Genomic DNA, 15,206 nt, shown 5'->3' with positions numbered 1-15,206 from the left:
CCTGACAAACACTGCACATTCGTGGTGATGGAAGAGAGATTTCCAGGCTACACTTCACTTGTCAGCATGTCAATTTCAAATGTCAGCAGAAACGTTCACTTACCATCAATGCTCTGCGGGTCAAGCGCTAGAAATCTGATCAGTCCTCCATGTTCTTTGAAGGCACGGCTCATGGTCCAGAAAATTAATTAAGGCCTCCAAAGGATAAAGAAAAGTCTGATCTTTCAAAAATGAAACCAACTGCCCTCTGCTCTCCTCACATCCCCAGGAGGCATACATGGAGTCAACCTTCTCACCAAAGTCCGAGTTCCACATCCTTTTCCAGTTGCCATAACAGGAAGAAGCTCCCCACGGACCGTTTCAGTTGTTTCTTCAGTCTGGAGAAAATAGATTTGATTAACAATCATGTAATTACATTTCCAATTCAATGAACATTATCATTGGATGGGGTGACCTTGGAGCTTCAAAGGTGAAGTCCAAATGACAGTGAAGAGTTTGGCAAAAGGCATGTCACTGGTGATGGAGGGAGGCTTTATGAGTATCACAGTCACCATCTGGTTGTATGATGGAGTCCTATCCTTTGGCAGACTTTTTTTTTTTTTTCCTTTTTATGGGGTTGGGGGAGGGCAGGGTAGATAAAAGACAGAATATTTATTTGGGAAACAATAGTTTCAGAATTATCTCCTGAATTCAGAATCTACGGGCCAGAATATACATGCTAAGCAAACAAGCATTGTTGTTTTAGTCACTCAGTCGTGTCCAACTCTTTGCGACCCCATGGACTCTGGCCTGCCAGACTCCTCTGTCCATGGAATTTCCCATGCAAGAATACTGGGTTGCCATTTCCTTGTCTAGGGGATCTTCCCACCCAGGGATCAAACCCCTGTCTCCTGCACTGGCAGGGCAGATTCTTTACTGCTGAGCCACCTGGGAAGCCCAAGCAAACAAGTGAGGTCTTCATTAATTGCTCACTTATTAAATAAAACTTTTAATTGACTAGATGGAGTAGTGCATCCCCCACACTTTCATGATAAGAATCACTTGGAGTGCTAGAGATTAATTCCATTAATTAACACACTAGGCCTGAGATGGGCCAGTAATTTTAAATTTTAAATTTTACAAATTCCTCTAGATGATTTTAATGATCAAAGAAATTTGGGGAGCACTGAAGAAACGTGCTTTTCTGCTTCCTTTGCAGATTTTAAGACTTGAACACCTGGTCCCAGAATGCCCCAGTCCAGTTCTAGGAAAGGAAAGTAAGTCTTCCAAACATTTGGTTTGGTGTTTCCTAGAACGCACTGTTTCTCATTTCCATTTCTGGTGCACTTTTTCTAGATCAGGTCTTTTTTGGATGGTCCATCTTCCTTGAGTTGATGCACAGCAATCCAATTTTTTAAAATTGGTTTAATAAAAGATTGTCACATTTAATTAAATAATCTTTGCTTGCTTCTGTCTTGTTCCCTTTTCCCCTGAAACGTGTGTTAAGAAGTTAGGGTGCTTTGCATAGATTCAATATTCTCGTTTTCCACCTTACATCTCCTACTGATGACCCCATGTGGACCAGCCCAGATCTCATTGTTTTCTTCAAAGGGTCCCTCTCCCTTTGACCTCCCAGTCAAGATAATGTCTCCTTCATCCAAGGTCATTATCTTAGAAATGTAGTAGATGAAGAAGTGAAAGTTGCTCAGTCATGTCTCACTCCTTGCAACCTCCTGGACTATATGGTCCATGGAATGCTCCAGGCCAGAACACTGCAGTGGGTAGCCTTTCACTTCTCCAGGGGATCTTCCCAATCCAGGGATCGAACCCAGGTCTCCCATATTGCAGGCAGATTCTTTACCAGCTGAGCCACCAGGGAAGCCCAGATGAAGAAAAGGGATGGAGAAAATCATGGAGGATGTTCTACCCTCTTGTCTGAGTTCACCTTGGCCTTGAGCCGCAGCTTCAGGTTGGGAGGGTCAAGGAGCTTCTCTTTAGGTACAAAGGCACTGATGGGGCAGGAGGCCGTGAAGCTCGTGGCCAGGCTCCAGGCAGGTCTTACGCTCACCCTGCATGTCGCTGGAGGTCACATCCAAGCACAGAAATAGCCGGTCATGTAGTCCATTGTTGTGTCCTCCATGCCGATGCTTGCCCATCACCACGTCTGACTGGAGCTCAAGGTGTAGGCTGCACCTGTAGACCACACAAGGACCAGCGAGCCCTCGGGATGCAGCTGGTGGAGGCTTCAGGAAGAGCACTGGCTCACTTAGCATCTCCTCAACATGGCCTCAAGGTCCCTACCCATGCACACAATGCTCACCTCTGACTCCCAGGAGCTGGACAGCAGCCTGGTGGCATCCACGCTTCTGCCTGTGGCCCCCAGAGATACTGGGACTCTGCCTGACAGGCCACCAGATGCTGCTGGCTGCCCAGAGAGGACCAGCTACCTCGGAGCACTGTCCTACTGACTCTGCTGGGTGCCCGGTGCTCATCCCCCTGGGAACTGCTGTCCAGAGACTCCCTCAGGGCTGCCTGGCCTCAGGACATGGCCTGGTCCCTGGAGAGATGTGCAGGTTCTGGCCACAGCCTCTCAGGTCACCATCAGGCCTGCAGCAGCCCCAAGCAGGGCCTACAGACTTTGCCTAAAAACAAACTTACCTCTATTAAGTTGAACAGATGAAATTAGGAAGAGAGAGAGGCAAACAGAAGCTGGTCCCATAGAAAAGAGGCTTAAAAGCAGACAGCACAAAAGGCAGGTTGCCGTGTTCTGCTGTCTCCTCACCATCTCCCACCCCTCCTGCCAATGTCCAGATGGCTAAGATACCCATCACCAAGCACGGAAAGCCTCAATTCCACCTGGAACTCCCACCTCCCTCCTCAGGACTTAATATCCTAGCCATTTGCCTCACCTGCTTGGTTCCAGCACTAACTGCCCATCATTGACTTAATTACCTCCTTCACAACTTGAACTAGGCTGTTTCACCTGTGCTGTTATCTAGTGGGGAATCCTGTGTGTTAACCTGGCAAAGCAATGGCCCCCAGTTACTCAAACTCTAATCTATGTGAAATCTGTGCTTGTTGCTTAGTTGCTAAGTCATGTCCAACTCTGTGAACCCATGGACTGCAGCCACCAGTCTCCTTTGCCCTTGGGATTTTTCCAGGCAATCCTGGAGCAGGTTGCCATCTCCTGCTCCAGGGGATCTACCCCGACCCAGGAATCAAACCCACTTCTCCTGCTTGGCAGGAGGATTCTTTACCACTGAGCCACCAGAGAAGCCCAAAAGCTTCTGTCAGTTCAGTTCAGTCGCTCAGTCATGTCCAACTCTTTGTGACCCCATGAATCGCAGCACACCAGGCCTCCCTATCCATCACCAACTCCCAGAGTTCACCCAAACTCACATCCATCGAGTTGCTGATGCCATCCAGTCATCTCATCCTCTGTCATCCCCTTCTCCTCCTGCCCCCAATCCCTCCCAGCATCAGAGTCTTTTCCAATGAGTCAATTCTTCACATAAGGTAAGCCAAAGTATTGGAGTTTCAGCTTCAGCATCAGTCCTTCCAAAGAACACCCAGGACTGGTATCCTTTAGGATGGACTGGTTGGATTTCCTTGCAGTCCAAGGGATTCTCAAGAGTCTTCTCCAACACCACAGTTCAAAAGCATCAATTCTTCGGCACTCAGCTTTCTTCACAGTCGAACTCTCACATCCATATATCACCACTGGAAAAACCATAGCCTTGACTAGATGGACCATTGTTGGCAAAGTAATGTCTCTGCTTTTTAATATTCCATCTAGTTTGGTCATAACTTTCCTTCCAAGGAGTAAGCATCTTTTAATTTCATGGCTGCAATCACCATCTGCAGTGATTTTGGAGCCCCCCAAAATAAAGTCTGACACTGTTTCCACTGTTTCCCCATCTATTTCTCATGAAGTGATGGGACCGGATGCCATGATATTCGTTTTCTGAATGTTGAGTTTTAAGCCAACTTTTTCACTCTCTTCTTTCATCCAGAGGCTTTTTGGTGCTTCTTCACTTTCTGCCATAAGGGTGGTGTCATCTGCATATCTGAGGTTATTGATATTTCTCCTGGCAATCTTGATTCCAGCTTGTGCTTCTTCCAGCCCAGCGTTTCTCATGATGTACTCTGCATATAAGTTAAATAATCAGGGTGACAATATACAGCCTTGACATACTCCTTTTCCTATTTGGGACCAGTCTGTTGTTCCATGTCCAGTTCTAACTGCTGCTTCCTGACCTGCATACAGATTTCTCAAGAGGCAGGTCAGGTGGTCTGGTATTCCCATCTCTTTCAGAATTTTCCACAGTTTATTGTGATCCACACAGTCAAAGGCTTTGGCATAGGTGAATTTAACTCAGATGACCATTATATCTACTACTGTGGGCAGGAATCCCTTAGAAGAAATGGAGTAGCCATCGTGGTCAACAAGAGAGCTCGAAATGCAGTACTTGGATGCAATCTCAAAAATGACAGAATGATCTCTGTTCGTTTCCAAGACAAACCATTAGTATCACGGTAATCCAAGCCTATGCCCCAACCAATAACACTGAAGAAGCTGAAGTTGAACGGTTCTATGAAAACCTACAAGACCTTTTAGGGCTAACACCCCAAAAAAGATGTCCTTTTCATTATAGGGGACTGGAGTGTAAAAGTAGGAAGTCAAGAAACACCTGGAGTCACAGGCAAATTTGGCCTTGGAATACAGAATGAAGCAGGGAAAAGGCTAATAAGAGTTTTGCCAAGAGAACACACTGGTCATAGCAAACACCCTCTTCCAACAACACAAGAGAAGACTCTACACACGGACATCACCAGATTGTCAACACCGAAATCAGGTTGATTATATTCTTTGCAGCCAAAGATGGAGAAGCTCTATACAGTCAGCAAAAACAAGACTGGGAGCTGACTGTGGCTCAGATCATGAACTCCTTATTGCTAAATTCAGACTTAAATTGAAGAACATAGGGAAAACCACTAGACCAGTTCAGTTCAGTTCAGTTCAGTCGCTCAGTCGTGTCTGACTCGTTGAGACCCCATGACCTAAATCAAATCCCTTATGATTATACATTGGAAGTGAGAAATAGATTTAAGGGACTAGATCTGATAGACAGAGTGCCTGATGAACTATGGACAGAGGTTCATGACATTGTACAGGAGACAGGGATCAAGACCATCCCCATGGAAAAGAAATGCAAAAAAGCAGAATGGCTGTCTGAGGAGGCCTTACAAACAGCTGTGAAAAGAAGAGAGGCAAAAAAGCAAAGGAGAAAAGGAAAGACATAAGCATCTGAATGCAGAGTTCCAGAGAATAGCAAGGAGAGATAACAAAGCCTTCCTCAGCAATCAATGCAAAGAAATAGAGGAAAAGAACAGAATGGGAAAGACTAGAGATCTCTTCAAGAAAATTAGAGATACAAAGGGAACATTTCATGCAAAGATGGGCTCGATAAAGGACAGAAATGGTCTGGACCTAACAGAAGCAGAAGATATTGAGAAGAGGTGGCAAGAATACACAGAAGCACTGTACAAAAAAGATCTTCACAACCCAGAGAATCACGATGGTGTGATCACTCACCTAGAGCCAGACATCCTGGAATGTGAAGTCAAGTGGGCCTTAGAAAGCATCACTATGAAGAAAGCTAGTGGAGGTGATGGAATTCCAGTTGAGCTATTTCAAATCCTGAAAGATGATGCTGTGAAAGTGCTGCACTCAATATGTCAGCAAATTTGGAAAACTCAGCAGTGGCCACAGGACTGGAAAATGTCAGTTTTCATTCCAAAGAAAGGCAATGCCAAAGAATGCTCAAACTACCGCACAATTGCACTCATCTCACACACTAGTAAAGTAATGCTCAAAATTCTCCAAGCCAGGCTTCAGCAGTATGTGAACCAGGAAATTCCAGATGTTCAAGCTGGTTTTAGAAAAGGCAGAGGAACCAGAGATCAAATTGCCAACATCTGCTGGATCATGGAAAAAGCAAGAGAGTTCCAGAAAACCATCTATTTCTGCTTTATTGACTATGCCAAAGCCTTTGACTGTGTGGATCACAATAAACTGTGGAAAAGCTTCTATAGATATGATTAAAATCTGTAATCAGTTGACTTTAAGTAAGGGAGATTATTCCAGATGATCTGGGTAGATCGATTCAATCAGTTGAAATACTTCAGAGCAGAGCTGAGGTGCCCTAGAAGCAGAAGGAATTCCCTCTGCAGAAGCAGGTTCAGCCCAGCCCGCCCTCCCTGACCACCCACCTATGGATTTCAAACTCATCTAGCCAGACCCACACTTATGTGAGCCCCTTGCAGCAAATCTCAATACAGTCTCCTACTGCCTCTGTTTATTTGGTTGAACCCTGACTGATATATATGATACATCTAATTAAGAATGTTTTCTTTTAACCCACTCACTTTCTTTTGCTAAAAGAATTTTATTTTGTACACAACATGTATATGCCTACCATAAGTAAAAAAACAGGGCCTCCTGTCAAAATGGAAAGAAACCATAAAGATAAATACAATAAAAACAAAAGCAATGCCATGGAATTCCAGCTGGATGCTATTGCCTGCCAAAGGCTCTGAGCGTGAGGCCCATCCTGCTAGCGTCAGAAAGATGAGAGAGTGGTGATTTGGTGCTGGGATGTGCCTACAACAAGGACAAAGTCTCAGAAAGATGCCGATCAGACAGACTCAGAAGGGAACACACTTTTTACCACGTGCTCCCTGTCATTTAATCCTACATCTGTGTATATCCCATCTCTCCTGTGCAGTCAGAAGTCTCCATCCAGCACTGCGGATACACACTGCCGATTATAGAAGGGCAACCTGGAAGCACACAGATCTCCTGCCTGGTGATCACAGAGTGTCTGCAGCAACTGGTCTTGGTTTAACTGCAGGGAATTGCCAACCCCAACCATGGGGACAGTGGACTCAAACCACCTGCCTCATCTTTCCTAAAGAACAGAGACCCATAGGAGTCCCCCCAGTGACCTACTAGGGTGGCAGGTTCATGTACCTTCCCCACTTCCTAAGGGACTCTCTCTGCACCTGTCTGCTTTGCCAAGGCTCTCTGGGGCAGATTCACTGTGTATAGCAACCAGATTCACAGCACACAGCAGAGCTCTTTTCCAATCCCCCACCTGTGTCACTAGACTCCTTCCTGTTTGACAACTGACTCTAGCTGCTCACCAGTAACCTATAGGAAGCCAAGCCAATGAAAAGATACAAGAGATGCTCCTGAGTCAGGGACAGTGATATATTTGGTCAGGCCCGAAATAGGCCAAATAATGGAAAGAAACTGGAGTTAGGTTCAAATTCCAGTTCTGGACCTCCCAGTGGAGAGATCTTGAATCAAATTACACAAATTCTCTGACCCTTAGTCTCTTCATCTACAGAATGGACCGGATAACAAAAGTGTGGCTGATACCTGGTATTTTGTCTTCTTTGGATTAAAGGGCCCCGTTTTATTTGGGAATACCGTCCCTTCTCGGTCTCAGTCCATATGCTATGGATGGGGGTAAACTTACCTCCTCCCCCTAAAGTACCTGGTATACACACATGGTCCAGCTCTGGCCACTCAATCTAGTCTACCTCCCTGGTTCAGGTTTACAAACTGGAGCATGCAACCAAAGGTAGTCCACTCAGAGTGACTGCTGGAGCCACTGAGCCAAAGCACCTTCTCTCTTCTACTTGGCTCTCTAGGCTGGGAAGATATAAGGCAGAGCCACTGATGGCCGTTCACCTCATGGAGAATTTCTGCTGAGAACAAACTCAATATAAAGGCAGGCAAAGCAGTATGAGGAGGAGGAGGTCCAATCATATTATTTGAGCACCTGGATCCAGCCAGATCTAAAGGTATCCAGATTTATTGCAAAAACTTTTTTTTCAGCGTCATTAGGCAATAAAACTAGGTTGAAGAGAGCTGAGTTGAGTTACTCTCACTTGCATCCTCACTAGGCAACTACACCTCCTAAGAGGATATGAAGATCACATCAGATGCTATAAAATCACTGAGCACAACTTGATGCACAATAAGCATTCGATAAACACTAGCTGTGGTTTTGTAGGGTCTCAGTGGAAATAAGGTATCTAAAGTACTTCTCTAATTGCTCACATTTATTCAGTAATGATGACTGTTATTTCTCCATAGTAACCTCCTTAAGCACCAGTTCATTCATCGAGCAGCCCTACCAGCCAGCAGGCTCGTATGAGCATACTGCTGGAGCCCCATATTTTAGGCTTCAGAGATAAAAAGTTAGTAAACCAAAACACTATTATTGTAAGTGGCAAAGCTCACTGTAGACACCACTCAGCTCTGTGTGACTTGGTGGACCTCGGCAGAGCTGCTATAAATGGGAAAGTCATTTTGCTACTGATTAAATCAAGACAAGCTCTGAAAAGAAGCCATGGAACTCCTGAAGAAGCTAAACTTTTTCAAAAGGAAAAAAAGGGGAGACCAAGGAAAAATTCATCTTTTTTCTAAAATCTAGATTTAGACACTGCCAAGAGTTACGCATGACACACAACCCCACTACATCTTGATGACAAGAAAGATTTAATAATTACTCTTTTTTTTTTTTAAAGGTTGATGTACTTAACCATTCTTCCAAAAATACCAGTTAAGCAGGGAGGGGGAGGAGCAGATGGACAAAGTGACAAAAATGCACCAACTGGCCCACATCATTTCACAACAACAGCAGTCAGAAGCAGCAGCCAGTCTCCCAGTGGTGGGACTGCCATCTTTAGATCCAACCACCATTGGCAGCTTTCACCAGTATCTGCTGCAGATAAGTCCCATGCTTTAAAAGACAAGAAAATCTGATAAGAGAAAACATTATGGAACGAATGTTGCTGGATAAAATCTTTTCAGATAATTTTTTGAAGGCTTCTGAATTCTTCCAAGGTCTATGTTATCGGCAGGCAATTTGTGATCTTGACTTCATCTTGGAGGGATAAAAGGGAGGAGTGAGGTAAGAAATTAGCACTATTGAGAAGCTACCATATAAGTTCTCTCCTCTAATCTTCACCCCCATCTCATAAGATACGTAGGTAGTAGCCCCACTGTAAAGATCTTGAGTTCTAAATAGCAAAGCAATTCAGGTCACAATGTCTGAAGCTAAGCAATTAGAAATAACAAGAACAGTCTTTGTCAGACTCCAAAATTTATATGCCTACTCTATGGACCCCCTTTTCTTTCCCATTCTCCCAATTACTTTCTCTCTTCTTTTATTCCTTTTCTATAAGAACTGGAGCTTAGAGAGAATATGAAGCAGATCTCTTTACTGTCCAAAAAGATATTTGAGGAAGGACACAGGAGAGCAGGAAAGAAAGTTGGGGGGCTTCCCTGGTAGTCTAGTAGCTGAGACTCTGCACTCCCAATGCTGGACACCTGGGCTCAACCCTCAGTCAGAAACCAGATCCCACATGCCAAAACTAAAGATCCTGCATGCCTCAACAAAGATTGAAGATCCTGGCACAGCCAAATAAACAAAAACAAATAAATATAAAAAAAGAAAGAAAGTTGGTCTACCAAGCCATTGGTCCACAAAAGGAGCCACAAACCTGGGTAGATCAGCACTATCTAAATGACCTTCCTCTGTTTTTGTCACTGAGCCCTTTGACGTCCATGAGGAGTCTATGACGACTAGAACTTTCCAATCAAGCAAAATCTAAAAAACAGGAGAATGAGCTTGAAGTTACCATAATAATTGCTAATTTTTTTTTACCTAAATGCTTACTATCTGCCTAGCTTCATTTTTAAGCATTTTATTTACATTAACTCAGAGAACCTCCATAGCAATGCTATGCTGCTGCTGCTGCTGCTAAGTTGCTTCAGTCATGTTCGACTCTGTGTGACCCCAGAGACGGCAGCCCACCAAGATCCCCCATTCCTGGGATTCTCCAGGCAAAAACACTGGAGTGGGTTGCCATTTCCTTCTCCAATGCATGAAAGTGAAAAGTGAAAGTGAAGTCACTCAGTCCCGACTCTTAGAGACCCCATGGACTGCAGCCTACCAGGCTCCTCCATCCATGGGATTTTCCAGGCAATGCTATGAGGTAAGTGCTATTAACACCTCCACGTTACAGATGAGTAACAAGGCCCAAAGAGGTGAAGCCACATGACCAGGGTTGCCCAGCTGATAAATGGTCCAAACCAAAGCAGCTGGCTCTGGAGCTCATGTGGAAATCCACCACTTGAGTCCTCAGTGGGTAAGCGTGTCCCATAAACTATGTTCATCCTAGACTTCAGGGGCATCTGGACAAGAAGACTTCATCTGAAGAAACAAGGAGTCCAGGAAAGGAGAAGAGATACAGAGTTGCCCACAACCCCTCCAAACAGAATAAACCAGTGTCAGGATGGAGAAGGGGCTTCCCCTACACCCACCCTTTAAAACATCCCCTTTGCCCAGACCCCAAAGATTCACGTGAATTTTGGCAATGGAATGTAAAATTAAAGAGCCATTCACATGAAAACTGCTGGAATCCTGGACAGACTCAGACACTACCAAAGGTAGCACCTGGATGCAGGCACCGTCCTCCACCTCCTGGGTGTTGTTCAGCTGAGCACAGATGGCAGACAGCAGGGAGAGCCAGAAAATGGGAGGCAAAGCCGCCACTCTTGGCATCCCCTAAGATGGAAAAACCAGAGTGGCAGCGGTGGAAAGATGCCTTGGGTTACCAAGAATCAAACAGACATGTTCAGGAGGCTTTTTGGTGGGGGGAGAGAGAGGGTGGCTGGCATCTCTATAGAACAAATGAGATAGAGACACAGAAACTCTTCTTTGTGGCTATCATCAAGACCCTACTTTACCCTAAATTGGTATAATCTAGAAAGAACAGCCATCTTTACCCAGAAAAAAATTCACAACAAATCAAAATCAGACAGGCACATATGTACATGTACACGCACATGGGTTTGGTATGTGAGTGTGTGAATAGGCATATATGTACTCATGTTTTATTTATCATTTTAAAAAGCAGGTGCATTTTCTTCCTCCCTGAGTCACTGAGTTATTTGAAAAAATAGAGAAGAAACTCAACTCTTGGGATTTCTTCAGATTTCTGAACAGAGAGCTTCTTAGAAGAGTCATTCAGAAGAGAAACACTTGGAGCAAACCTCTGGGACAGACTCATAAAATGCATCTTGCCTGTTTTCAAGATCCTGCAGCACCTACCCTGCCTCCATTCCTACCACTCTCTTCCTCACCGCCACACGTGCTGCTCCTTCATCCTCAGAGGTACCTGCTTCAGCTGCCCAGGAAAGGGTTAGTCACTCAGTCTGTCAGATTCTGTGGCCCCACGGTCTATAAGCTGCCAAGCTCCTATGTCCTTGGAATTCTCCAGGCAAGAATACTGGAGTAGGTTTCCATTTTCTTCTCCAGAGGATCTTCCCATCCCATGGATTGAACCCAAGTTTCCTGCATTGCAGTCAAGTTCTTTACCAACTGAACCACCAGGGAAGCCCCAGTTCACTTCAGTTCAGTCGCTCAGCCGTGTCCGACTCTTTGCGACCCTGTGAATCGCAGCACGCCAGGCCTCCCTGTCCATCACCATCTCCCAGAGTTCACTCAAACTCATGTCCATCCAGTCGGTGATGCCATCCAGCCATCTCATCCTCTGTCATCCCCTTCTCCTCCTGCCCCCAATCCCTCCCAGCATCAGGGCCTTTTCCAATGACTCAACTCTTCACATGAGGTGGCCAAAGTACTGGAGCTTCAGCTTTAATATCAGTCCTTCCAATGAACACCCAGGACTGGTCTCCTTTAGGATGGACTGGTTGGATCTCCTTGCAGTCCAAGGGACTCTCAAGAGTCTTCTCCAACACCACAGTTCAAAAGCATCAATTCTTTGGCACTCAGCTTTTTTCATAGCCCAACTCTTGCATCCATACATGACCACTGGAAAAACATAGCCTTGACTAGTTGGACCTTTGTTGGCAAAGTAATATTTCTGTTTTTCAATATGCTATCTAGGTTGGTCATAACTTTCCTTCCAAGGAGTAAGCATCTTTTAATTTCATGGCTGCAGTCACCATCTGCAGGGATTTTGGAGCCAAAAAAAAATAATGTCTGACACTATTTCCACTGTTTCCCCATCTATTTCTCATGAAGTGATGGGACCGGATGCCATGATCTTTGTTTTCTGAATGCTGAGCTTTAAGCCAACTTTTTCACTCTCCACTTTCATCAAGAGGCTTTTTAGTTCCTCTTCACTTTTTGCCATAAGGGTGGTGTCATCTGCATATCTGAGGTTCTTGATATTTCTCCCGGCAATCTTGATTCTAGCTTGTGCTTCTTCCAGCCCAGTGTTTCTCATGATGTACTCTGCATATAAGTTAAATAAGCAGGGTGATAATATACAGCCTGATATACACCTTTTCCTATTTGGAACCAGTCTGTTGTTCCATGTCCAGTTCTAACTGTTGCTTCCTGACCTGCATATAGGTTTCTCAAGAGGCAGGTCAGGTGGTCTGGTATTCCCATCTCTTTCAGAATTTTCCACAGTTTATTGTGATCCACACAGTCAAATGCTTTGGCATAGTCAATAAAGCAGAAATATATTTTTTTCTGGAACTCTCTTACTTTTTCCGTGATCCAGCGGATGTTGGCAATTTGATCTCTGGTTCCTCTGCCTTTTCTACAACCAGCTTGAACATCTGGAAGTTCATGGTTCACATATTGCTGAAGCCTGGCTTGGAGAATTTTGAGCATCACTTTACTAGCGTGTGAGATGAGTGCAATTGTGCAGTAGTTTGAGCATTCTTTGGCATTGCCTTTCTTTGGGACTGGAATGAAAACTGACATTTTCCAGTTCTGTGGCCACTGCTGAGTTTTCCAAATTTGCTGGCATATTGAGTGCAGCACTTTCACAGCATCATCTTTCAGGATTTGAAATAGCTCAACAAGCTACTTGTAAATCCCTTTGGCTAAGTCTGGCTTATTAACTTATATCACTCCCATCCTAGCACCCAGAAAACAGAGATGAACCCCCAAATCTTTACTCAACATGCGGAAGGTGAGATTTGAGAAGCAGACCCCTGATATCAGCTGTCTCTGTGTCATCCGGTCCTCTTGCCTGCCTCACCCTTGAGAGCCACAGTCTCCAATTCTGGAGGGATCTGTGGAGATGGTGTGAGCTGGAAACCAAACCAAGTCAGAGAAGCAGTGTTGAAAGGTACTATGAAGGTCTCTTGTACCATCCTTCATTCAGCAGATGTTAACTGGGCACTTAGAGAATGCCCGGTAGTTCTTAAAACCCGGTGGAGGGTGAGCAGTGAGATCAGTTTACTTCCGCAGTGGCCAATCTCTTCTCGTATTGTCCGCGTCTAAATCATTAGAAATTTCATTCATGCGATGAATCAAGATATTCCCCCTGATAACTTATATCTTTCGATTTGGATATTAGCTTAAACTGCATTTAATTAAACCATAAGAATTAAGTGTAAAAAATTAGGGAAAATATATAGGTGAACATATAATCTCAGGAGAGATTTTTCTAAATTTGACATAAAAGGAAAAACTGAATGAAAATGTTGATGGATTAAAAATTAAATAAAAATTTCTGGATTTGGCAATAAAAAAATTTGAAATAGGCATATACTAACTCAAAGGCAAGAAGCAAAATGAAAAGAAATATTTGCAACCTGGATAACAGATAAAGAGCTAACAGTCAACATTAAAAATGTTTACAGTCAATAAACAAAGAATAATACTGATGGAGAAAAATGAGCAAAAGACATAAATAGGCAGTTCACAGAAAGAGATTTAAAAAGCCAAATACGGAAGAAAATATCTTCAACTTCACTAATAATCCAAAACAAACAAATTAAAACAAGATTCCACATTTCGGTTACCAATCTGACAAGCTATTTTGAAGTTACCCAGTACTAGGGAGAATGTGGGAAAACACGGGTACTTTGGTGGCACGGTCTAGGGAGCCATTTGGTCACACACATCAAAAACAACAAAATAAAGCCCTTTAAAATGTTCATAATCCTTTAAATCCTAGAACTTCCACTTCTAGGACTTTATATTAAAGAAACCCTCAAGAGTGTGCACAAAAATTTATGTCCAGCGCTGCTTTTTCCAGCAGTCACTGTACTAGAGAAAAACTGAGAGGGAAAACGTACAAAATAAAATTTCATAAATAAATTATGGTTAATCCTTAGAATTCTGAATTCAAGTTTAGAATACTTGAAAATGATGTTGCAACTATCGTATATAGGATGGATAAACAACAAGGTCTGACTATACAGCACAGAGAACTATATTCAATATCCCCTGATGGAAAAGAATGTATATAACTGAATCACTTTGCTGTACAGCAGAAATTAACACAACACTGTAAATCAACTATAATTCAGTAAAATAAAAAAATTTTTTTAAAGTAGAAGGAAATGGTGTTGTGGAAAAATATGACTGTGAAAGTTGTTTAAAATAGTGAGCCTTAAGCCAGTTTTCAGGCTATGTTCTCTCAAAAAATTTTATATTTATATATACACATGTGTGTGTATTTGCTAAGGGAAGAAAATAGGTTATAACTCAATGGGTTAATAGATAATTGTAAGAGATAGAATTAGTGATAATTACTCACCACTACCACCATTTCTATCTCTCTCTCTCCTCTGCAATTTTCTAATTATTTTTGCAATGAATACAAGTTTTTTTCCTAATCATGTTTTATATTCAAGCTAAGATTACATTCAGTGTTTTTTTAAGAAACTCCACCACACAATTAGTCTATGTTAAGACTTTCACAAAAAATAAAGCCCAAGAAATTACCCCCTGGTCTTCTATAGCTGACTTTTGGGACCTAAATGCCATCTTTTGCATTATCCCTACAGAATGTCGTTCATTTCTGACTTAGAGCCTCCTGGGGTCCTTTCAACCCCACGCTGCTGTGGATACCTTAGCTTTCTGATTCTGTACGTTTCGGAAATTTGATAAGCACGCTTTCTCTTCCTTCCTCTCTTCCCCAAGGGCACAGAATTGAGGACGGGCCACTGTCGGGTCATTTCCCTTCTCTAATCCTGCCTGGACAGTGAGTCTGGAAGGATGAGAGACAAAGCAATTTACCAAGTCAACCCTCAAGACCAACAGGGAGCAGGATGGCAGGGGAAGGAAAACGGAATCAAAACAGGGAGATTATATGGAGGAGACACAGAAAAACATTCTGCCTCCAATCTGATTAGAGAGCGGGAGAAGTCAAAC

At 43.5% G+C, this 15,206-nt stretch overlaps 1 pseudogene; it reads right to left on the bottom strand.

Annotated features, from left to right (window-relative positions):
• Positions 1 to 1,481: 1,481 nt before the first annotated feature.
• LOC114110290 (acylpyruvase FAHD1, mitochondrial-like) lies at positions 1,482 to 10,622 on the bottom strand (annotated as a pseudogene).
• Between the last annotated feature and the right edge of the window lie 4,584 nt (positions 10,623 to 15,206).

This window comes from Ovis aries, chromosome 22 (assembly GCF_016772045.2).
Source record: "Ovis aries strain OAR_USU_Benz2616 breed Rambouillet chromosome 22, ARS-UI_Ramb_v3.0, whole genome shotgun sequence".
Classification (NCBI taxonomy): Eukaryota; Metazoa; Chordata; class Mammalia; order Artiodactyla; family Bovidae; genus Ovis; species Ovis aries.
Note: the sequence above shows the minus strand (reverse complement) of the source record. Positions and strands in the feature narration are given on the sequence as shown.